Genomic DNA, 26116 nt, shown 5'->3' on the forward strand with positions numbered 1-26116 from the left:
TATACTCTAAATAAAGGTCACCCCTATTGTGTATATTTCTGTATGCTGTTTTTTTGTTTGTTTTATAAGCAGTCATTTAATTTTTTAAACCGATGAAAATACTTTTTTAAAAAAATCTCGTCGTGAGCCTTACCAGCATGTGATCTTTAACGGTTTTCTCCCCAGTGGTGAAAACAGGACGTATACACAGTTTATGAAGAAAATCAGACAATGTATTTAAAGCACCTAACACCACATTCAGCACAGCAGATGCTATATGATCAGAGGCTACTAGTTTCATTGGCTTATAACATTTTCTAAAACCAAGGATCCAAAATTAAAATTTATATCAAAATAATATTGTGTATTGTCATTTATTTTCATGTATGAAAACCTTTACAAATCAAATGAAAATAAGAATCTTGAGAAAAAAAGTGTTTTAGTAAAACTATCTTGCATTATATAATGAATCCCATTAATAATAATAGAGTGTTACAACACTCTGCTCCTCTGACATTTATTGAATTTTTACCAGCAGATTATTATACAAAATAAAATTTTGGAGACACTCTGTTTCTCATATCACAATCCAACACAAGTACAATAAAAACCAATAATATGAAAAACAAAGCTCCAAACGTTATAAGTTAAATGATAGCAGAAGACACGGAGAAAATGATGCTATAAACCGAGAAGGAAAGAATTGCACCCAGACTGAAACGAGACATTAATTCCAACATCTTCTTGTCCCCACACCTGTGTATATATCAGTATCTGTACTCAGCTCACCATGCTTCCCTCCAATGCCAGGGGAAGAGTTTTCTCTCTTCCCATATCTTACTTTTTCTCTAAGACTGCAACCTGACTTCGTTATCTTCTACTTTCCATTTTCTTTCTTCTTCTCCTTAACTCCTTCAAGATCTTTTTAAAAACTCTCTTTCCGCCGTGTAACCCTCTCAACCTACCTTCCAATAGCTCTTCTCTGTCACTGCCAACCTTTTCAAGAGAATTAAATAATTTCTACTTTCTTATGCAATTCATTCACTGCAGTAAGGCTTCAAACACTCCATCTCCTATACTCCCATGTCACCTGACAAAGGTCATTGGTGACCTCCATTGTCAAATCCACTCTACACTCTCCTGATCTTGCTTGAATTCTGGATCTCTCTGCTACATGTGACACCATCAGCCACTTCAATCTCCTTGAAACTCTTACTTCTTGACTCTGTTATCAGAGCTTTCTCCTTTCATCCTCAGTTTCATTTGCTGATTTAACTCCTCTGCCACTGATGGCTCTTATGTGTTGACACTTCCTGGGGTTCTGCCATTCTAGCCAACAGTGTCAGTCATCCACCAGATTCCCTTTACAGTTTTAATACACACTCCCAACAACCTGCTCTTGCTTCTTTTTAACAGGGGGCTGCCCCAGGATGCTACAGTCCACTCTGCCTATCTGCACTAAGACCTGGAAGTGCTTGGGAATTCACATCACCAAAAGCAGCCACTAGCCAGTGCTGACGGGTGCAAGAAAATAAATATTCCATCTCCCTTGGCCCCAAATAAGGACATCTCTCAAGTGGGACCTATACTGTCTCCAGAGCTCTCCTTGAGTTTGAATCAAAGTCATCTTCCATGGAACTTTGCTTAAGATTGCATCACTGCATCCCTTGCTCGACTTCCTTCCTTGTCCTGACCCACTTTCCTCCTTCTCTACTTGTGTTTCCTATTAAGTCATTTTTACATGAATCTCCATCTCTAGGACTGCTCCCGGGGAACCCAGTCTAAGGCAGACATTGGAAATCTTCCTTCACGCTGCTCACTCTCTCTGGGTGATTATATTCATGTTCACAATTTTATCTCCTGCTTATGTACTGATAACTTCTAAATAGTCCTATTAAGCCCCATCTTCTCCCTTGAGCTTAGATCTGCGTACTCAATTATCTGCTGGGATACCTCTACCCTGATGTCCCCCAGATAAACCCAATACATGTACAAAACTGAATTAATAATCTAGCACCAGTTTCCTCTTTTTGTATCCTCCCCTCATGATAGTATAGCACAAACGTCCTTCCTCCAGCATCAGCCAGAAACCTGGGACTCATCATCCTCAGGTGTCTCCTTCCTTACGCACCACTAACTGGGATCACATCACGTAAGTCTAATTTGTTAATACCTGTCCTATCAATCCCCTCATCTCTGTACCAACTGCTATTGCCTTGGTCAGGTCCCCATAGGCTGTTTCCTAGACCCTTGCAATGGAAAGAAAGCATAGCGTACTGCCATATACTACAGTGTGGGATGGCTCAGGCTCTGGAGTCATACTGGTGGGTTCAAATCCTGACTCCTCCCATACTACCCGTGGAATGTTGGGCAAATTACTTATCCTCTATGCACCTCAGTTTCCTTATCTGTAAAAAAAAAAGAATGGCATAATTGTCTATTCCCATAGGGTTGTTGTTTGGTCTGAATGTAAATTAATAAAGGTAAAGCACCCAGAAGGGTGTCTGGAACTTTGTGTTAAAAAATATGTATATATTCATATGGTTGTTATTGTTTTTATTGTCTTCCAACTAATGTATGGCAGCAAGACTAGCTCATGGCAGCAACTAGTACTGGGGATGAGGTTCTGAGTGTATTCCATACCAAGTCACGAGAGGCCCAAGAGCAAGACCTCAGCAACTCCAACATAGAGAGCATCCACAGCACCCGCCTAACCCTTCAGAACTACCTGAGGCTCTTAGGAACCATATGGAATTGCCAATTTTGTAAGTCAATAGCTGTTGAATTATAGTAATTTCACATGCTTCAATCTGATACTTAAATATAATATATGGAAATGAGATATGTTGACACAAGAAAAATACTATCTTTAAAACTACTTTGTTAAGGACCTTTAAAAAGTGACCCCTCTTCTTTAAATAATTTTAAGAGTTTTTCAAAGACATATTCCTGTAGCTATATGTCATATCTCATTTTCTTCGAGATCAAGACACTCATCATCAGTATCATCAGGCAAACTCAGGTCTGATCTTCTGCTTCTCCGGTCTTTGCTAATTGTTCCTTGGGTCTCTACCATGATACCTGCGAACCACCAGCTGCTTAATTTTAACCTCTGGATCACAGAGTTTTTAGCTTCTAAATTTGACTTGAACATTAAAGTTCTTAATGGAGGGCCGGCTCCGTGGCTTGGCGGTTAAGTGTGCGCGCTCTGATGCTGGCGGCCCGGGTTCGGATCCCGGGAGCGCCCCGAGGCACCACTTCTCCGTCCAACGTGAGGCCGAGTCCCACGTACAGCAACTAGAAGGATGTGAACCTATGACATACAACTATCTACTGGGGCTTTGGGGGGAAAAAACTGAATAAATAAAATCTTTAAAGTTCTTAATGGAGATGTTTCTCTGCACAGATGTTCTAAAAAGCTGGTGACAACCTCTGTTTTCACCTGCACAGCCCTATCAGCAGATTTTCTGGTCCACTTTGATGGCGTATGGTGATGACAGTGGTAACAGTTGCAGAAACATCTCCATCTCACAAAAAGAGAAGAGTGATCAAAAGCACTTCCAGCTGAGTGTAGAAGGTGCAGGATATTCAAACAGCCAGATGTTCTGATTTTGCAGAGGCAGCTTGGTTTGCATCATTACGTCCTGTGAGCTCCCACACTAAGTCCAAATAGTTCAAACTCAGTTCACAGCTTCTGGATGACTGTCAGGGAAGAGGAACATTTTTAAATGATCTCCCTGTGTGGCATCGCTCATACTCTTCTAATCCAGGTCCCCAGCTGCTTGTGGCAGTTCCAGAAGCATAGGTGTTTTAGGAAACTGGAAGAGTAAGTCAATGAGAGTACTAGGTCTAGAAATTATTCTGACACACTAACAGGCAAAGCAAGGCTCTCAGTTTGAGAAATGTCAAACAAAGACTTGGGGTGAAGACTCCCTCCCTCATCTCAAGGCCCTGATGAGTTGGACTGAAAACATAGCCAGGATAGAAGGGATAACATTCATATCAGTGGCCTAACTCTGGTGGCCAGGCTAACAATAAGGAGACTGGGAGGCAGCAACGAATTGGGCTCAAAAAAGGAGGCCAAATGCTGCTCAGAAAAGAGAAAGAAGAAAAAAACCCATGGAGACAAAGCAACTGAGAAAGGGCTTTGGGGGAGAGCACATAGGCCTAAAGGGAATTTTTTTTAAGTTGTTTGTGATAGGTTATGTAACGCAAATCCCCTCCTCCACCTTTCCTACAAAGTGTTCTACTTCAATCACTGATTTTTTTAATACAATCAGAAAGATTTTTGTTGGTTTGTTTCTTTTGACCCTAAAGAGATTCTCAGTTTGGCGTCTAGGTTGGTCCAGAGGTTGATCATGGAAATGCTGAAACTGGACTACAGTGAACATCTGGGTGAAGTTAATATTTTTCAGCATTCACAAAGGCCTTGCTAAGTCTTGAAATTCTCCCCTCCCTTCGGAAGAGGCTTGATTGGCCCAGGATTTATCTTAACTCTGAAAACACTCCCAGAGATTTCTTACAAAGCAAACACTTGCTCTTATGTTACATTTCCACAATCGCCCCAAACACAGAGCCAGCAAAGAGCCACTCCCTGAATTGTCATAAATAATATATGTTTTCGTTTATAAGTAAAATAAAAGGTAAAGGCATCCCAGGGTGATGCACTGAATGAAATAATGATGTTGCAGCTATACCATAGCAAAGTTGCACAAAAGGTAAATGCCAGATGGCTACATCACTCAAGGGGAGCTGATGAAACATAAACACCCTCCAACCTCTAATACAGCAGGGCTTTTCAAAGAAGCAACCAGATCTCAACGCAAGGAAGCTTGAGTCCCTGGTGGCTGTGCACCTTCCTAGGAACCACACTGCAAGTTGCTCCCAGCCAAAAGGGCTGTCATCCAAAAGAAGCAGGAATGGCATCTAAAAGAAGCCAAACAGATGAGACAGATTTTTACATTCCCATCTGTCAAATTTCACACAGGTGTGTTTGTAGGAGCAGAATGAGTGGATTTAGCTAAAATAATAAATATAATATAGCATTAACTATTTACAGAGTACTTCTAGGCAATCTTTGGAGACATATTATCTAGCAGTTCTCACTGTAAGCTGGTCTCAGCAAAATCAGTAAGATGGGTGTGAGGATGGAGAGTAGAAGGCAGTGGTAACAGCACTTGACGTTAGTTTCAATAAGCATGAGAAAACAGTTTGAATCCTAGCCTTCTGGAATGCCAACATCAACCTCACCCCAGCTGGAGGCCTGTGAAATGAGGGAAACTTCCAGGATGCAGGAAGCAGAGAAATGCAAGAGAAGAGGATAAGTGGGGACAGTGAGAAGAGGCTTTGTTGAATTCTTCTTGGAAGCTGTGATTCACACTAACTCAACCACTGACATCTCCCAATTGATTTGGGCAGGGGCAAGAGACTCTTGGTTATGTAACTGATTTACCAAGCCAGCAGAGCCCTCAGAGCTGAGTCATTAAACTAAGAGAGGAAGGAGAGGGAGAAAACCTAACTAAATAAATAAAATCCCCAAAGCATGAGGTACATCCAGTTGTCAACTCCCTATTTTCAGGTATATTAATAAGCATGACTCAAATACACACTTGCTGTAGTTAGCTAACCTGAGGCACCTGTTGGTCTGACTAGTTCCACCTTCAAAACTTGAGACAAATGAGAGGCTTTACCCATGGAAATTTAGAACTTCCTCTAGGGTACTTGTAATGTTTAGTCTTGCCAGCAGGATGTCCCCCGTGGCGGGGGGGCAATGGCAGGAAGCCACTTTCTCAGCTCAGCCAAACCCACAACCTTCAGGAAGATGGAGAGGCGTGCTTCAGGCACCTAGTTTGGGGCCCCAGGGAAACCCCAGGGAAGCCTGAAATATGAGAGAGGGTTTTTTTAAATATAACAACCTTTCTCAGTGCTGATTAATCATTCCTTTTCAAGCATGAATGCTCCCGTCCTGGAGTTCTCCATTCCTACAGAATAGAACAAACAAGGTTGGTTGCTTATTTAAAATTCAAAAAGCTCCTGAGGTGGAAATTTAAAAGAACCTGTGATGCTGGCTGGATCTGAGCAAATGCAGAATGGTGCTGTGGACCAGTTGTCAGGAGACATGGGAGCTACTTGTGCATCTGCCTTTAACTCTATGTGACTTCTAGCCCTTGATTTCCTCACCTGTGAAATGAGGCTGGGATGGTAAATATTGTATGTCATCTATTATGCCTGCTCTGGTTGACTGGCAGTGGGTGCCTAGATGGTTGTATGTGAGGATTCTGAGGCTGAGACTAGGTTCAAATGGAAAGAGGATTGTGATTGATTAGTGACGTCTACAATGCACACAGGATTAGGAAGTATTGATGCATGATTCACCACATGTGGAAGTTCTTTTCTGGGGCTGCAGCTCTATATGCCTATGATTTATATACTGCAGCATTACTGAATCAGGACAGTTGCCTTCTAACCTCTACTGTTTCTGATGAGAAGTCAGCTGTTAATCTTACTAGTGTTCCCTTACACATAACAAGTCATTTTTCTCTTGGTAGTTTTAAGATTTTCTCTTGTCCGGATTTCATCATTTTTCAATGAGGTGATTGGGTGCATCTTTGAGTTTACCCTACTTGGAATTCGTTGAGCTTCTTGGACATGTATATTAATGATTTTCATCAAATTGGGGACGTTTTCAGTCATTATTTCTTTGAATACCTTTTCTGCTCCTTTCTCTCTCCTCCTTCTGGTACTCTGGTTAACATAGGTGCTTAGTGGTTTCTCACATTTTTCTGAGGCTCTCTTCATTTTTCTTCATTCTTTTTTCTCTCTGTTCTTTTTTTTGTGTGTGTGTGAGGAAGATCAGCCCTGAGCTAACATCCGTGCTAATCCTCCTCTTTTTGCTGAGGAAGACTGGCCCTGAGCCAACATCTATTGCCAATCCTCCTCCTTTTTTTCTTCCCCAAAGCCCCAGTAGATAGTTGTATGTCATAGTTGCACATCCTTCTAGGTGCTGTATGTGGGACGTGGCCTCAGGATGGCCAGAGGAGCGGTGCATCGGTGCACGCCTGGGATCCAAACCCAGGCCGCCAGTAGCAGAGCACGTGCACTTAACCGCTAAGCCACTGGGCCGGCCCTCTCTCTGTTCTTTATCTTACATAATCTGTATTGATCTGTCTTTAAGTTTGATGATTCTGTCTTCTCTCAGTTCAAAACTACTGTCAAGCCCTTCTAGTGAATCTTTCAATTTAATTATTATACTTTCAACTCCAGAATTTCACTTTGATTCTTTTTTATAATTTATATATTTTTATTGACATTCTCTATTTGAGATAACATTGTCTTCATACCTTCCTTTACTTCTTTAAGCATGATTTCTTTTAGTTCTTTGGACATATTTATAATGGCTGCTTTGATGTCTTTGTTAAATCTGATGCCTTGGCCTTCCCACAGGCAGCTTCTCTTGGCTGCCTTCTTTCCTGTGCATGAGTCACACTTTCCTATTTTTGTTTTTGTTTTGTATATCCCATAATTTTTTGTTGAGAACTGGACATTTTAAGTTACATATTGTAGAAACTCTGGATACTAATTCCCATCCCCTCTCTCTGGGGCTTGTTTTTATTATTTGCTTTTTTACTTGTTTAGATACTTCGATAGACTATTTTAGTGAAGTCTATTTCCCCGCCAGAGATGAAGCCTTTGAGATGACAGTGGTTTTAGCAGAGCTCTCTTTGACTCTGTCTCCTTCCCTGATCTCTCTGTTAAAATGTGTGCCTCATTTGGTATCACACCTAGCTGTTAGGCTCCACTAATTGCCAGCTCTATTAGTTTTCAACAATGCCCTTGGGCATAAATTGCTCCACAATCTCCAATTAAATTCAGGCAGTAGTAGTTTTTGAGACTAGTCTTTGAGGTTTGTTTTGACCTGAAGAGGACTCTTTTTAGCTGTCTCTTTCCAGTTCTCACTGGTAAACTAGATGGTCTGTGATTTAGCTTGTTGCTCTTAATTTAGAGGAGCTATCAGCTTCTTCTTATTTGCTTACCATCAAAACTTCCATTATTTTCAAGAGCACTCTTAGGCTTAAACTTCCCCACACTATTTTTCAAATAAAGTTGGTCCCTTTAGGGAGAGCTTCAGATTCCTCTTTTCATATGGACTGCCTCTCCCTTGGGCAAAATTTCTGAGTTCCTACTCCAGGCACTGGCAGGTGTGGTAGCCTATGGTCTTCTCAGCTTACCTCTCCTGGTTTGGAACTGCTGCTCTACAAGTGAACTGGGAGAAGGGCAATTGGAGTTCAAGTATTCTCAGCCTGCCATACCTGGGGTAGATATTCTGTCCTACGAGTGGGTACTGGGTGGATGAAGGGAGCTCTCTGGCTTCTCAGTCACACTCACCAGTAAGTTAGCCTCTTCAACTCAGAGTTTGAAAGGATGAAAAGTGCTGGAGACCTGCCCCTCCTGGTGAAATACCACATCCCTTGATCAGGAGCTAAGGGGAGAGGGAGCCCCATCTTCTTGGCCACACCCACCAGAAGTAGAGCTTCTGTCAAGCTGATAGGGATGAGGCTGCTCATGGCTAAGTGCCATAGACTCTCACTGTTCTTACTGAATTTTAGGAGATTTTCTTGAATAAATGTCTCTCCATTTGTTGTATACCCCTAGAAATATTTCCAGACTTTAAATGGTTGGCTTTATTTTATAGTTTTCAGTAGTTTTGTTTGTTTCACTGAGGAGGGGCTCTACAGATGTCCTCATACTGCCATCCCAGAAGTGGTACCTGACAGCTGCCTTCTTATCTTAAAAAGAAAACTTAAACTTGGTATAGTTGCATCTCTGTTTTTCTTGACTGAATGCCTGATCATCAGGTATCTGCTGTTATCCAGTTAAAATTGACTGGTGGATAAGAACAGATCTATGCTTATTTTCCATTCTGTAGAAATAAACTGTCACCTGAGGCTTTTAATCACTGTTGAACTAAATTCTGGCAGAACCAGAGATTCTTGAAGGAAAACTGTCTTGCATACTGTGATGATTAATTTTATGTGTCAACCTGACTGGGCCACAAGGTGCCCAGACATTTGGTCAAATATTATTCTGGGTGTTTCTTTGAGGGTGTTTCTGGATAAGATCAACATTTGAACTGGTAGACTAAGTAAAGCAGATTGCCCTCCCTAATGTGGATGGGCCCCATCCAATCAACTGAAGACATGAATAGAACAAAAATGCTGAGTAAGAGGGAATCCCTCCCTCCTCCTCCTTCCCTACAGACTTATTGAACTGGGACACTGGTCTTTTCCAAGCTTCAGACTCAGACTAAAACATCAGCTCTTCTTGGGTCTCAAGCCTTCTGGCTTTGGGACTGGAACTATACACCAGTTGTCCTGGGTTTCCAGCTCCCCAACTGAAGATCTGGGAACTTGTCATCCTCTATAATTGCATAAACCAATTCCTCATAATAAATCTCTTTATAGATATACATATAGGCAGATATAGATATTTATAAATGTATAAATATAACTATATATCCATCCTGTTGGTTCTGTTTCTCTGGAGAACCCTGACTAATAGACATACCAACCACCTCACCTTTTGGAAGATTTTGCTGCTGTAGGTAATGCTCCAATTTAGCTCCTTCCAAGTGATTAAGCAGTTTAACCTCAGGACAAATTTCAGGGAGTCATTCATGGTTTCTTCCATTTTTTTCCTCATAAATGTTGATTAAGAAAGTAAAGTGCAAAAGTAAAACTATTTTTCATCCTTTCCTGCTGCATTTGACTCAGAACTACCATGAGGCCAAAATATTCTGAGAATGCATACAAATCAAACACCACAAGGCCCAGGTGAAATAGCATTCACCAGTCTGACGGAATGTTCAAACAAATTCAGGACAAGAACAATCAAACCAAGAAAGGTGATAAAATCACATTGTGCTTTCCACTGACTTCTCCACAGAAATCAATGTCTACAGAAATCTCTGCTTTCAGCAGGCAGCACCCCCATGACCACACAAAACATACTTGGACTATTTCTACAAGAATTCCAAAATGAGTTTAAGACAACCTCCAAATTTAGATAAAAAGCTTGAGCACATTATGCTAAGCAAGATAAGTCAGACAGAGAAAGACAAGTTCTGCATGATATCACTTACATGTGGAATCTAAAAAAGCGAAACCTGTGGAAAAACAGAGTGAAATGGTGGTTTGCAGAGGATGGGGGGATGGGGATAAGACTGATGGTGTTTAAAGGTACAAACTTGTAATGGGTAGTGAATAAGCCACAGTGATCTAATGCATAATTTAATGAATATAGTCAGTAATACTGTACTATAATGATGTAATGTGATAAACATTGCTTCAATGGCAATCATAATACAATATATCAGTGTACCAAAGTAACATGCAGTACACCTTAAATTTACAAATTATAACATGTCAAATTTATCAACAAAAATAAAAGCGATAGGAGAATTGTTGGAGTCTAACGCCAAACTTGCGATTGTGGCAAGGTTACCATTCATATACCACATCCATAGTCCATCCCAGCTCTGTGAACAATAGCCTGAGCTGGTTTTCACTATCAACAAAATAATATGGCAGAAATGATGATCCTGAAATAACTGACAAAAAACAGTAAGTTTACACATTGTAAAGCAACTCTGTTTAATTTTACTTATATGATGCTATGTCTACTTCATTAAAGGTATATGAACAGAAAATGAACATTGGGTGTTTTACTGGCTTATCTGATCATTGCAAATCACCACAAATAGCAATCCTACATATAAAAGGATTACATGGCTGCATTGTCACACTAATTTTGCTGGCCTCCTCTAGGGCAATTAGCTCTACCGGTTTCTGCTACACTAGTCTACTTGAACCTGCTTTTAAACCAATCAAAGAGAAAATGAGAACCAGCCAGCACAACAGAACCCTTCAATTCCCTACAGAACTGATCTGGAAGACAGCCTTTTCCCCATCTATAATAAAAGCTGGTCCCAATTTAAACCTTCTTTGCCAAACACGATTTCCAGCCTCCCATGAGACACGGCATGGGACTTCCCACCCCCACCCCACTCCTTCAGGAGAACTATGTATGACCCTGGCTCACAACCATGGGTGTAGATCCTCCTGAATACCTATTCCTGGAAGAAGGGGATGTAAAAAGTGGGCATTCCTCATTTATTCCTTCATCTCTTTACATGCCCTCATTCTGTAACAGACACTGAACCAGATCATGGGATGCAACAGTAAATCAGATGCAGGGCCTGTCCTCTAGTGTGTGAAACCAAATAATTACAATCCCACGTTACGAGAGCTACAAGTGAGACATATATACATGGTGCATTTGGAACTCAGAAGACGTTAAAATCTCTGACTGAGGAGAGGGAAAAAGACATCTTCACAGAGAAAAATTATTGAGCCAAGTTCAAATTTTTTAAGATCTGTTTATTCCTGTCCCTCCCTAGCCCTATATCAGTTGCCTTCAATAACCATCAGGGTTCTCACCTCTAAATCAATGGGTGCCCAGCTCAGAAGGCAAGCAGGTGCTCTCGCTCCACTTCTATATGGAGTCATGAGATAGTTTTTAATTGTTTTGCTCCTATGGGCTAAAACACCAGAACTCAAGTTCCTGACAACACTATCAAATTCAGCTTCCCATATCTGCCCTCCAAAAGGAAGTAGAAATTCTATTAATTGACTCCCATTTAACCATTTCACCAGATTAACCAACTCCGTCCATTCCCTCTATAGAATAGACAGATACACAATGCATACTGAACAGTCACAGCGTCAGCGAATCAGCTACTCTCTAGTACACCCACACACTTCTGCTTCCCCTAATAAGTCAGTTGTATGTTTACCAAGAGTCACCTGTGTTTGTTCCCAAAACTGTTTATGCCTGTTGTACTTGTAGTATGAATGAAGACTGTGGTAGGCAGAATAACGTCCCCCAAAGATGTCCATATCCTAATCCTCAGAATTTGTGAATATGTTACCTTATGTGTCAACAAGGACTTTGCAAATGGTGATTAAGGGTAAGGACTTTGAGATGGGAAGAGTACACTGGATTACCCAGGTGGGCCCAATCTAATCACGTGAATTCTTACAAGGGGAGAGCCTTTCCTGGCTGATTGAGAGAGAAAGGTGATGATGGAAAAATAGAGTGGCTGGCTTTGAAGATGGAGGAAAAGTGTCGTGAGTCAAGGAATGAGGGCCATCCTCAGAAGCTGGAAAAGGCAAGAAAACAGACTCTCCTCTAGAGCCTCCAGAAAGGAATGCAGCCCTGCTGACACCTTGATGTCAGCCCAGTGAAACCCATGTCAGACTTCTGACCTAAAGAACTGTAAAATAATACATTTGTGTTGATTTAAGCCACTAAATTTGTGGTGTCAGCAACAGAATCATAACACAGGGATTAAAGACCTCATCTTCCTCCCCACACACCCCCCATCTTAGCCTTGTTGCAGCTGCTGTGGTTTTCCATGTACAAAGGGAAGTCTGTGCACAGGTGGCCTTCCACACTGCCCCAGGGCCATGACAAGGATGCCTGAATCCGGCATGGTTAGAACTCACATAATCAGGAAAACGGGAAGGCCAGTCTCCAGACCAAAGGTTTTTATAACAGATTTGCTACATCAAAACCTGCATATATTTCTAAGGTGCAGAATTACAGGGCTGCGTACTAAGTTAAGAAGAATGGGGGCCGGCCCCATGGCTTAGTGGTTAAGTGCGCGCACTCCGCTACTGGCGGCCCGCGTTCAGATCCCGGGCGCGCACCGACGCACCGCTTCTCCAGCCATGCTGAGGCCGTGTCCCACATACAGCAACTAGAAGGATGTGCAACTATGACATACAACTATGTACTGGGGCTTTGGGGAGAAAAAGGAGGAGGATTGGCAATAGATGTTAGCTCAGAGCAGGTCCTCCTCAGCAAAAAGAGGAGGATTAGCATGGATGTTAGCTCAGGGCTGATCTTCCTCACAAAAAAAAGAAGAAGAAGAAGAAGAAGAAGAAGAATGGAAAGCTTAAAAATAAGAGTCATGTTTCAGACACCCCACACTAACCGCCTATGACGGTACAAAGAACTGGGGGAGGCACGCAAGATAAGGAGACGAACACCATCTCTGGAGACAGGCAGGACTGAGCTTAGCTCCTTCCTTGACAAATTGCTTAACTTTCTTGGTAAAACAGGAATAGAAATATCTAGTTTGCAGAGTTGTAAAGATTATCAATAATGCACGTAAATCTCCAGGCACATCCACGTTCAATACCTTCATCCCTGTGACTATCACCCACCATTTGTAAGGCGTGCTGCTGCTGACTTTTTGTCTCTTGGCCTCTAATGCTCCCTTAGGCCTCACTTAGAAAAACAACACCTGCCACGCTTAGGGCTTCAAATTTTTCACTTGCATATGTTACTTCATTTGATCTTGACAATATCCTGAGAGGTAGGCAGAGTAAGCTTTATTTTATAGAGGTAAAAACTGAGGTGCAGAAAGAGAAAGTGATTTGCAGATGGTTATTAAGCAGCAAAAAAAAGTCGAGAAGGCAAATAGTCTGACACTTGTTCCACTGTCTCCCCACCTGAAGTCTATTGATCCTATCTCTGCTTTCCATATGCAACATTTCCTTCTATTTGAGCAGCTTCCCAGCAAGCCCCTTAGTGCTGTTTTGTTTGAGGCAGTGTCATGATGTTCTTTTTCTCCACGCTTCTCATACTGACAGCCTCAGACCTCCCCGTGTAGCATTTAACAAGCTGTCTTTCCATCAGTCATCCACCACACAAATCCTCCCATCTACATTGGGTGGCAAAAGCACCACGTCCAGGCTGGCAGGCGGGGTCCAGATTTAGAGTTGTGCTCTCGCCGTAGGTCGGCAATAGTGGTCAGAGCTGATAAGAATTTTCAAATTTGTAGGGTCAGTCCCATATAGAAGTGTGACCATCACCCCAATCATGCCATAGGTCTATAAAATGGTCTGAGGATAGATATATTTATTGTTGCCTCAGTTTCCCCAAAGTGAATCACTTTTCAGGATGCTAGTCGAAATACGGTCCACAGGCACACAGTACAAGGTTTGATAGCCACCTTCTGCCCTTGCCTCTCTGGAAGCAGTCTCCATGTTTTATGTAAAACGACTTCAGCAGCGTGTTGTAAATATGTATAAATACACACATTCTTAGAGGTCTCCAGTTGCAAAGCTCTTATGTACACCTTATGGCCAAACCTGAAATGTTCACCTTCTCAAGGTTTATGGAGCTCACAAGAACTCTGGTACTGGGTAAAGGATTAGAATCTGGACCAGAAAGGCCACCCACTTCAGTCCCTTGTCCTGCTTTCACAGCCCATGTTGGGGGAAGGAGAAAGAAGAGAAGGAAGAAGAATGGGGACTAACATCTAGTGAGGGAGCACTGACTATGCTTGGCACCCTGCTGGGGTATTTCTCACATAGCCCAGGGAAGTAGGTAGGCACTGTCACTCCCTTTTACAGATGAAGAGCCAGAGATTAAATAACTTACCCAAGGTCACACAGCAAATAAGTGACAGAACTGGGATCTAAGCTCAGGTTTGATCATCCCAAAGTCCATGCTCCTTCGACTACCCCACACTACCAGAAGCATCTAAAGAGTAGACCAAATAGGGCTGATAATATCACAACCTATTAGTCATCAACTACAGCTATATTAGCCTATGACAGTGGTTCTCCAAAGGGAGCAACTTTGCCCTCCAGGGAACATTTGTCAATGTCTGGAGACATTTTGCTTGTCACAACTGGAGACTGCTACTAGCATCCATCCCTGGGTAGAGGCCAGGGATGCTGCTAAACATCCTACAATGCACAGAACAGCCCCCACAACAAAGAATTATCCTGCCCAAAATGTCAATAGTGCTGAGGTTGAGAAACTCTGACCGGTAAGAATCAATCTCAACTTTGACAACTCACTGGCCTTAGTTCATTTCCCTAACCTCTTTTTATTTATTTATTTATTTATTTATTTATTTATTTATTTATTTATTTATTTATTTATTTATTTATTTAATTTTTGCATTTCCTAACTGACCAGAGGATCAATACCCTACCATTGCTAATAGTAATTATAAAAGCTAACATTCATTGAGCACTTAATATGTGCCAGACATCAACCCTTTCATTTAACCCTCAGAACAATCCTATGAGACTGATGTTGTTATTTTCATCCCCATTTTACGGATAAGAAAATATAGACTTCAAAAATTTATATAACTTGCTAAGTATTAACCAATCAGTAGAAGATGGCATTAGGATTCAAATTCAGGCAAGACCTGATTTCAGAGCCCGTGTTCTTAATAACCACGCACGTGGAATTCTCTAGGCTTCTCTTGCCTCTGTAAAATAATGTAATGTTTTCCAAATCTTACAAATTTGGTATACCATCTTCATGATTTTTTCCATATTACAGACTCTCTCTGAGTTTTGTTTAGTGTTTTTCTTTAAATCTACTCTCTTTTTACATAGCCTTATTTTGCATGTACCTAAATGCAATCCTGATTGACACAATGGGCTGTTATAGTTTTTCTAATACATATTAAAATAAGTACACACTTAAAACAAAAACCTACTTGGCTATGTACCACCTGTACATTATTTCTTGTACCAGCAGGGAGGATCTGACCCTCTTTGGAAAATACTGGCCCAGGTGCTTGCTAATGTCCCTGCCAGTCTGTTTTCTCTCCTGGTGACATGGCCTAAAGTGCAAAACTCAGCATGGCTTCATGAGGGATTTAATCTAAGGCCCAAAATAATTAGGATGAGAAATGGACATATACATTCCCTCTTAATAAACCTCCAAGGCACCACCACTTGAAGATGGAAAGCTGATGGAGAAATGGTAAATGACTCAGCGACAAGGAAGAAGGTGAGAGGATAGATACTGGTCAGAAGCCAAATGATTTGAATTTCTGAAAGAATCAGGAACTGGAGTCACCAACTACTACAGAGGGGGCTGAAAACAGGAGGGTTGCTTTAAATCCTGTATAAGCGATTAGGCCCCCGCAAGGTCTCCTTCAACCCAAAAGTTCTTTATATGGCCAAACTATCAATCAAGTGTGAGGGTAGAATAAAGACCTTTTTAGGTCACACAAAGCCTCAGAGTGTGTATGATATTGTAAGTGAGCATATGTGAGGCCATCTTGTTACACTAAGTGGCCCCAGCCCCTCCTCTGTGTGACTACTCACTGCTCTGCACATACTCCAAAAAATTCACACGTACTCCTGATTTATGGCCTCCACTTACGCACATACTCCCCAATAGCTTGATAAATTAAAAACTTTGTTCTATGAGTTTCTCTCCAGGAACAGGCTGACCACAGATGGAAAACACACCTACAAGGTATCCATCACAGCTGACAGAAGAATGGAACAATGTGATGCCTGGAGCCCATCATCCCTGGAGACCAACATTTTGGACCCGCTCCTTACTGCCCAATTTCCCTATATAACTGCCTCAAGATTCTGTAATCTTTGAAGATGGGTCTTTGAGACATTAGTCACCTGTCTTCCGATTTGCTGGCTAATCTAATTAAACTTCATTTCTCGATCTCTAACTCCTTGTGATTAATTGGCTCAGATGGCTGTGAGCAGAGCAAGCCCATTGCTCGGTATCAATACAATCACAGCTATCCATTCATATAAAACTCTATGTAGGTGCACATTAAAATTTAACAGTTTAAAAGACCCAAAATCTCAATTTGCTTCCCATCCTCCCGCTCTCAGAATGCTACTGGAGGAAGGGTTAAGACTTTTGGAAGCCAAATCCAGGAAGAATTGAAGGTATTTTCTTCTTTCTACACTACCCCATCCCTCCATAAGGGAACTGCTGTTTGGCTATATGAATGGGAGAAGCAAAAGGGAAATTTCCAAAAGAGAAAAGATCATTGGTTAATAGCCTCAAGATATTTTCCAGCGACACTTGGCTGCCTGACATCCCTTCCTCTCCCCACTCCCAGCAGTAAAGGCTCAGGACTCATCTGCTTATCTCCTGCACTCCTGCTGTGACACGAGCCACAGCAGGAAGACAAAGATAAACAACTAGAAGTGGGAATAGACATCAGTGCTACCAATCACAGAGATGGAGTCAGCAGTTTGATCTAATTGGTTTCAAGGTGACGATCTTCTCAAACCTGAGGGATTTGGGGGGAAAGACGGTACAGGAATGAGGAAACAACGGTTTATTATAAAATAAAGGAATTCAGTTAACTAAACTGTTAAACTGATTGATCTTTGACCCAGAAATAAATCTTTTTATTGTGACTCACTTTAGCCTTCAGTGAACAGACCAGTTTTAAAGGTAAACAAGAGCTGCTTTTTCATTTTTGTTAACATTGTATCTGTTGATTTTTAACTAGCTATGAAGTTAATTCCCACATCTACATCAGTAATCCAAACTCAAAACAGTAAAATAACTACCGTCTCTACACTCTGATGGCATCCCTTCAGTTGCTGTACATTTCTTTGTAATTTATCTTTGCAATAAATTCATTGTGTCCTGTATCTTACATACGATGTAATGAAGTCAGGACACCTCAGTTCTAAATGCAGCTCCACATTGATCACTATGGGCTTCAATTTCCTAATCCACAAAAGGTCTGTACATAGACGATTTCTAATGTTCCTTTCAGCTCTAACACTCTATGATAAATTGCTTCGATAAAAATTCAAAAATAGTCCAGAACTAAGGTATTTTGTACTACAATTGAATGAAATGCGGAGAGATTAGGAGGAGTTGAGGAAGAGAAGCACTAAGGCTGAAAAGTCTGTTCTTTTCTGCTAAAGAAGTATGCATTTAATCTTTCTGGGCTGAGGGAAGTTCTGCTGCAGGGGGCAGTCAGCGGAGAGACGTTAGAAAAACCCAGAGAGAGCAGGCGCCTGCCTCACCGAAGGTTGAAACCACTCGATCACGTATTGCACAGCAACTCCGACCTGGTGAATTTTTTTGTCTAGAAAGCTTCAAGCCTAATTAAAAGAATGAAACCCCTCTTCTGAGTTTTTCACATCTCACGCAGAGCCGGAATAACAAAAACACTTAGGCTTATTTCTTTCAGTGTCTACCCAGAGCTTGGTTTTGCCATCACGCTGGCACTCTTGTATTTACTCTTTTCCAGCTATCTGGCTGCAACAGACTCAGAAGCAGTGTCTCCCACCAGCCACTTGATGAATGGTCCACTGTTGAACCCATGCAGGAGGTGTTTCTTAACCTTCTCCTTAGAAAATGTTGTTGGCTTTGTTTTCACTGCAATTAGCCTTTTCTCTGAACAGGTCATGTGCACTCTTCTTTAAGATGTCTCTGCGGGCTTCCAGAGCCTCTCCTTATTCATGGCCCGTATCCTGAACCACACACTCCAGTCCACCTCCTACTCAACCTATTTCCAGTCTCCCAGCTTCTGACTTGTATAGCTTCTTGGCTATAGTGTCATTTCACCCCTTGGACCTCGGACTACTTTTCCAGCTCCAAGGCCCGGCCCCCCCCCCCAACCCAGGGCCATGATTTGGCACTCAATTCCTAGGTAAGATGCTTTCTGCCACTCTCAGTAAATACTCTGTATAATTCAGCCTGGCCTAGAGGTGTCCTTCAGGTCCTTGTCACGAATGTCCCCACCAGGTCAGACCACTCTGAGAATCCAGCCATTAAGAGAAGTCCCTCAAGCTTCTCCATCAAGTCACGAACCAGGTAAGGGAGAAAAATCTGAAGCCTGGTTCAGATCAAATGACTGAGATGGTGAGGGTACAGTCCCCTGCGTGTGTTGTTGGTAGGATACGTAATTAGAACCAACTCTTGGTCTTGAGGAAAGCGAGCGAGTCGTGAATAATGTTTCATCTTAAACAGCTCCCCAAGGCCCATGACACTGGTAACTACAAACAAATGCCCCTTGGTGGGTGTGAGACATTGATTTCCTCTATGGCAAATGCCCCATGACTGAAGAAAGAAATTCTCAACTCTATTGTAGCCTTACAAATGGAAAACAAAAGAAGAGCCCTCCAAAAATTGGGAATACTTACTCTACTCATGGATGTTATTCACAAGAAATAGCACGCAGTGAATATCTTTTGATGCAGAAAATAAATATCCATGAAGGAACCGTAAAACATTAACTCTGATAATATAGCTGCCTTTGCCCATTCTCTTCTATACTTACAGTCTGAGTAAACGTATTTTTATTTGACAAACAAAAACTTATTGCAGTATTAGATCCATAAAATTAATTGGAATTTGATTTGTTCATTTTCTACTTACTGACATTTTGAGAAACGTTGGTCATTTAAAACTCTCCAAGCATAATTTTGGAGAAATAAAGCTATCTGCCAAGAGCTCAATTGATTCAAGCCATGGTAATTATCTCTGTACTCAGCTGCTACCAAATGGTCTCTATTTTTACAAAACAATGATTTTGAAGAGGAAATGTTCACCTTGAAAGTCTGTTTAAACCATCTTGTTCTTCCTCTTGGAAAGAAGCCGTGAGCACCCTCCTCCTGTTGGTAGCCTCTAGCTGCTCCTCTGAACACCACGATCTGCTGGAATCACACACTGAGGAAGCTCCAGCAGCTTTTCTGAGAGTCCAGGGTCATCTAAAAACTGGTCCAGGTTAAAGCAGAAGATGTCATCTGCTGGTCATGCTAAAACAGGAGAGAAAACATAGCTAACAGTACTGAGAGTTGGGTTCCAGGCTCCGCTCTGCCTTTAACTGGATATGTGACCTTGAGCAAATCTGTTGGGCTTTTGTGAGTCTCAGTTTCAATATCTGTCATAGGGGAATAAAAATATGTGCTCTACATTGGGGCCAGCCCAGTGGCATAGCGATTACGTTCATGTGCTCCACTTCAGAGGCGCAGGATTTGCAGGTTCAGATCCCGGGCGCAGACCCATGCACTACTTGTCAAGCCATGCTGTGGTGGCATCCCATATAAAGCAGAAGAAGATGGGCACAGGTGTTGGCCTAGGGCCAATCTTTCTCAGCAAGAAAAGGAGTATTGGCAACAGATGTTAGCTCAGGGCTAATCTTCGTCACACACACACACACACACACACACACAAAATATGTGCTCTACAAACCTTACAGGGTCGTTGCACATCTCAAATGAGAGAAGTGTATGAAAGTGCTTTGAAAAGTTTAGATCTCTGTACAAATACCAGATTACTATCACTAGTGAGTGAAATCTCATGGTAATAGGGAGACAGTTACTTAGTTCCAAAGATTTCCATAACCTAATTCATACTTGCCCCGTTCCTAGTTGTATAATCTGAAATAGTTTCTTGATGCTTCATTGATGGAAAATATCCCAAATCATCCTTATAATAAGTTCATTTCACTATTTTCTTTCACACCATTTTTCCATTCAAATCAACAGCTGAGTAATGCAGCACACGTATGTAAGCCCACTGCCTTCCACTGACAGGGCTAAAAGAGAGATGGGAAGAAAGAGAGCAGGAGAAAGAGTAAAGCCATTGCTTTTGTATTTCCATTTAGAGACTTTGCCCAGAATCTATCCTAACCTCCCTAGCTTCTCTCATTGGCGAAAATATTTCCTGTTCCAGCTTTCATCACTGCTTGGAGACAAGATCACCCCAACTGGCAGACTCATCACCTTGTTATCAGTACCCTCAGTAGGCTCATACATCTGCTTGTATTCTTTCACATCAAACCAAATGTGAATACCCACAGTGAGGCCACCTGGAGCGATGCACTGCCTTTCCACTGCACTTTCAGCAGTAGCCCTACTCATGCCCTCCTCTGCCTACCGTTCCTCAGCCTGGGTCTAGAGCCTATTTTCCACCAGCACACACACACAAGCCCTATTATTTACTTTTCTCCTCGCCAGCAGTGGGGCAAATATACATTGTGATATTCAAAAACAATTTCTATCCTGCAGTTCAGATCTAAGGAATGTCTAATCTTTCCAGTAGAATCTTTCTTCTCCCAGACTGGACAAAACATGATTTGAATTGTACTTTTGTTCTTTTGGGGGGTTCGGGACAGGGAGGTTTCCAAGTTTATTGAGATATAATTGACATATAACATTGTATAAGTTTAAGGTGAACAACATGTTGATTTCATACACTTATGTATAGCAAAATGCTTACCACCATGGTGTTATCTAACACCTCCATCACATCACATCACACAATCACCTTTTTTGTGTGTGTAGTGAGAACATTTAAGTCTATTCTCTTAGCAACTTTCAGTATACAATACAGTATCATTAACTATAATCAACATGCTATAAATTAGATCCCCAGAACTTATTCATCTTATAACTGGAAGTTATAAGTTAGCATATTGCCCTCAAGTTCCATCTGTGTTGCTGTGAGTGGCAGGATTTCCTTCTTTCTAATGGCTGAAATATATTCTGTCGTATATATGTACCATGTCTTCTTCATCCATTCATCCATTGGGGGACACTTAGATTGTTCCATATCTTGGCTATTGTCAATAATGCTGCAGTGACATAGTAGTGTATATCTCTCTTCAATATACTGTTCTCATTTCCTTTGGATATACACCCAGATGTGGGATTGCTGGATCATATGGTAGTTCTATTTTTAATTTCTTGAGGAATCTCCATGTTGTTTTCCATAGTGGCTGCACCAGTTTACATTCCCACCTACAGTACACGTGTTCCCTTTGCTCCACATTCTCATCAACACTTGTTATCTCCTTTTTGGTGCTGGTCATTTTAACAGGTACGAAATGATATCTCATTGTGGTTTAAATTTACATTTCCCTGATAATTAGTGGTGTTGAACACTTTTTAGTGTACTGTTGGCCATCTGTTTGTCTTCTTTGGGAAAATGTTTATTCAGATCCTCTGCCCACTTTTTAATCAGAGCGTTTGGGGTTTTTGCTATTGAGTTGTATGAGTTCTTTATATAGTTTGGATATTAACTCCCTATCAGATATGTGGTCTTCAAATATTTCCTCCCTTTCCATAGGTTGCTTTCCATTTTGTTGCTGGTTTCCTTTCCTGTGCAAAAGCTTTTCAGTTTGTTATAGTCCCTCTTGTTTATTTTTGCTTTTGTTTCCTTTGTTTTTGGTGTCTAATTCAAAAAATCATCCCCAAGACTATGTCAAGAAGCTTACCCCCTATGTTTTCTTCTAGGATTTTTACGGTTTCAGGTCTTACATTCAAGTCTTTAATTCATTTTGAGTTAATTTTTGTGTGTGGTGTAAGATAGTAGTCCACTTTCATTCTTTTGCATGTGGCTGTCCAATTTTCCCAACACCATTTATTGACGAGATGATCCTTTCCCCACTGAGTATTCTTGGATCTTTTATCAAAAATTAATTAACCATATATTTGTGGGTTTATTTCTGGTCTCTCTATCTGTTCCCTTCAACTTTCTGTCTGTTTTTTATGCCAGTACCATCCTGTTTTGACTACTATAGCTTTGTAATAGTGTTTGAAATCAGGAAACATGATGCCTCGAGCTTTGTTCTTCTTTCTCAAGATTTCTTTGGCTGTTTGGGGTCTTTTGTGGTTCCATACAAATTTTAGGATTATTCTATTTCTGTGAAAAATGACTTTGGAATTTTGATAGGAACTACAATGGATCTGTAGATTATTTTGGATCATATGGACATGTTTAACACTATTCTTCCAATCCATGAGCATGGAATATCTTTCCACTTATTTGTGTCTTCTTCAATTTCTTTCATCACTGTCCTACAGTTTTCACTATACAAGTCTTTCACCTCCTTGGTTAAATTTATTCCTAGGTATTTTATTCTTTTTGATGCAAGTGTAAATGGGAGTGTTTCATTAATTTCTCTTTCTGATAGTTCATTACTAGTGTATAAAAATGCAACAGAATTTTGTATATAGATTTTTTTATCTTGCAACTTTACTGAATTTTTGCCATGGTGTTCAGGATTTTCTATATATAATATGTCATCTGCAAATAGCAGCAGTTTTATTTCTTCCTTTCCAATTTGGATGTCTTTTACTTCTTTTTCTTGCCTAATTGTTCTTGCTAGATCTTCCAATACTATGTTAAACAACAGTGGTGTGACTAGGCATCCTTGTCTCGTTCCTGACCTTAGAGAAAAGCTTTCAACTTTTCATCACTGAGTATGATGTTAGCTGTGGGCTTGTCTATATGGCCTTTATTAAGTTGAGGTATGTTCTCTCTAAATCCACTTTGAGAGTTTTTATCATAAATGCATGTTGAATTTTGTCAAATGCTTGTTCTGCACCTATTGAGATAATCATATTATTTTTACCTTTTATTTTGTTAATGTGGTATATCACCTTAATTGATTTGTGGATGTTGAACCATCCTTGCATCCCTGAAATAAATCCCAGTTGATCACAGTGTATGATCCTTTTAATGTGCTGTTTAATTCAGTTTGCTAATAGTGAACTGAGAATTTTTGAACCTACATACAATAGATATTAAGGAATGTCTACATTCGAGGTTATTGGCCTATAATTTTCTTTTCTTGCGGTAACCGTGTCTGGTTTTGGTATCAGAGTAATGGTGGCCTTGTAAAACGAGTTTGGATATGTTTCCTTTTCTTCTATTTTTTGGGAGAATTTGAGAAGGATTGGTATTAATTCTTTAAATGTTTGGTAGAATTCACCAATGAAGCCATCTCCTCCTGGGCTTTTGTTCGTTGAGAGGCTTTTGATTACTGATTCAATCTCCTTAATAGTAATCAGTCTGTTCAGATTGTCTATTTCTTCATGATTCAGTCTTGATAGGTTTTATGATTCTAAGAATTTATCCATTTCTTCTAGGTGGCCCAATTTGTTTGCATATATTGTTCATAATAGTCTCTCATGATTTTATATGATGTATTGCTGTGATATTAGTTGTAATGTCTCCTCTTCATTTCTGATTTTGAGTTCTGTCTCTGCTTTTCTTGGTGAAGCCACTAAAGGTCCGTCAATTTCATTTAGCTTTTCAAAAACCCAGGTATTAGTTTCATTCATCTTTTCTATTGTCTTTTTGGTCTCTATTTCGTTTATTTCCACTCTGATCTTGGTTATTTCCTTCCTTCTACTGACTTTGGGTTTCATTTGTTCTTTATCTAGTCCTTTGAGGTGTAAGGTTGGGTTGTTTGAGATTTTTCTTTTTGTTAATGTAGGCATTTATCACTACCATAGTCTCCCTTTATCCATGGTTTTGCTTTCCACAGTTTCAGTTACCTACAGTCAACCACCATCCTAATATAAGTTGAAAATTCCAGAAATAAAAAATTTATATTTTAAATTGCACATCATTCTGAGTAGCATGATGAAATTGCATGCCATCCTGCTCCATCCCACCCAGTATATAAATCATCCCTTTGTCCAGTATATCCACACTGTATACACTACCCACCTGTTAGCCTGTTAGTTAGGAAAAAAACATAGTGGATATAGGGTTTGGTACTATCCGCAGTTTCAGGCATCCACTGAGGGTCTTAGAATGTATCCCCCACAAAAAAAGGGGAACTACTGTATAAACTTCCCTCTTAGAACTGTTTTTACTGTATCCCTTAAGTTTTGGTATGTTGTGTCTCATTTTGATTTGTCTCAATGTATTTTTGATTACTCTTTTGATTTCTTCTTTGCCCCATTCATTGTTCATGAACATGTTATTTAATTTCCACATTTGTGAGTTTTCTGGTTTTCCTGTAATTGATTTCCAGTTTCATACCATTGTGATTAGAAAAGATGCTTGATGTTATTTCAATCCTCTTAAATCTTAAAGAGTTGTTTTGTAGCCTAACATACGATCTATCCTGGAGAATGGTCCATGGCCACTTGAGAAGAATGTGTATTCTGTTTCTTTTGGAGGAATGTTCTGCATATATCCGTTAAGTCCATCTGGTCTAACATGTCATTTAAGACCAATATTTTCTTATTGATTTTCTGTCAGGATGATCTATCCATTAATGTGAGTGGGGTATTAAAGTCCCTTATTATTGTTATATTGTTGTCTATTTTTCCCATTAGGTCCATTAATATTTGCTTTATCTACTTAGGTGCTCTTATGTTCAGTGCATAAATATTTACAAAAATTATATCCTCTTATAGGATCGACTCCTTTATCATTATATAATGACCTTTTTTTCTCTTATGATGGTTTTTGTTTTAAAGTCTATTTTGTCTGAAATAAGTATAGCTCCTCTAGCTCTCTTTTGGTTTCCATTTTCTCAGAATATGTTTTTCCACTCCTTCTCTTTCAGTCTGCATGTGTCTTTACATCCGAAGTGAATCCGTTGTAAGCAGCATACAGATGGGTCTTGTTTTTTTAATCCATTCAGCCACTGCATTTTTTAATTGGAGAATTTAGTCCATTTAAAATTAATTACTGATAGGTACAGACTTATTGCCATTTTGTTAATTGTTTTCTGGCTGCTTTGTAAATTCTTTGTTCCTTTCTTCTTCTCTTGCTCTCTTCCTTTGTGATTTGATGCTTTTCTGTAGTGGTGTGCTTAGATTCCTTTCTCTTTATCTTTTGTGTGTTTACTATAGGTTTTCACTTTGTGATTACCATGAAACTTACATAAAATAACATTTATAACAGTCTATTTTAAGCTGGTAACAACTTAAGTTCAAACACATTATAAAGCTCTACATTTTTACTTCCCCACACACATATTGATTTAGTACCACAATTTACATCTTTTTATCTTGTGTATCCATTAACAAATTACTGTAATTATTTTACTACTTTTTTCTTTTAACTTCCATACTAACTTTATAAGTGATTAACTCACCACCTCTACAATATTAGATTATTCTGAATTTTACTACATATTTACCTTAACTAGTGAGATTTGTACTTTCTTATGTTTCCTGTTACTAATTAACATCCTTTTATTTCAGTGTAAAGAGTTCCTTTAACATTTCTTGTATTGCCAGTGTAGTGATCTTTAGCTTTCACTTGTCTGGAAAACTCTTTATCTCTCCTTCAATTCTGAAGGATAAATTTGCTGGGGAGAGTGTTCTTGGTTGGAAGTTTTTTTCAGCACTTTAAATATATCATGCCACTTCCTTCTGGCCTGCAAAGTTCATGCTACAAAATCTGCTGATAGTCTTATGGGGGTTTCCTTGTATATAACATGTCGTTTTTCTCTTGCTGCTTTTAAGAGTCTCTCCTTGTCTTTAACTTTTGACATTTTAAT

General features: G+C 40.2%; 1 long non-coding RNA gene across 4 annotated transcripts in view; it reads right to left on the bottom strand.

Moving 5' to 3' along the window:
• The window catches only part of LOC147917563 (uncharacterized), a 405125-nt gene that overhangs the window by 349397 nt on the left and 29612 nt on the right, over positions 1–26116 (bottom strand). For all 4 annotated transcript variants that reach the window (XR_015550660.1, XR_015550653.1, XR_015550658.1 and 1 more), the window contains one exon: positions 19413–19619. This is a non-coding gene — a long non-coding RNA (uncharacterized LOC147917563). The remainder of the gene's footprint in view (positions 1–19412; positions 19620–26116) is intronic.

The sequence above is a fragment of the Ceratotherium simum genome, chromosome 3 (genome assembly GCF_057802395.1).
Source record: "Ceratotherium simum simum isolate JZ-2026a chromosome 3, ASM5780239v1, whole genome shotgun sequence".
Classification (NCBI taxonomy): domain Eukaryota; kingdom Metazoa; phylum Chordata; class Mammalia; order Perissodactyla; family Rhinocerotidae; genus Ceratotherium; species Ceratotherium simum.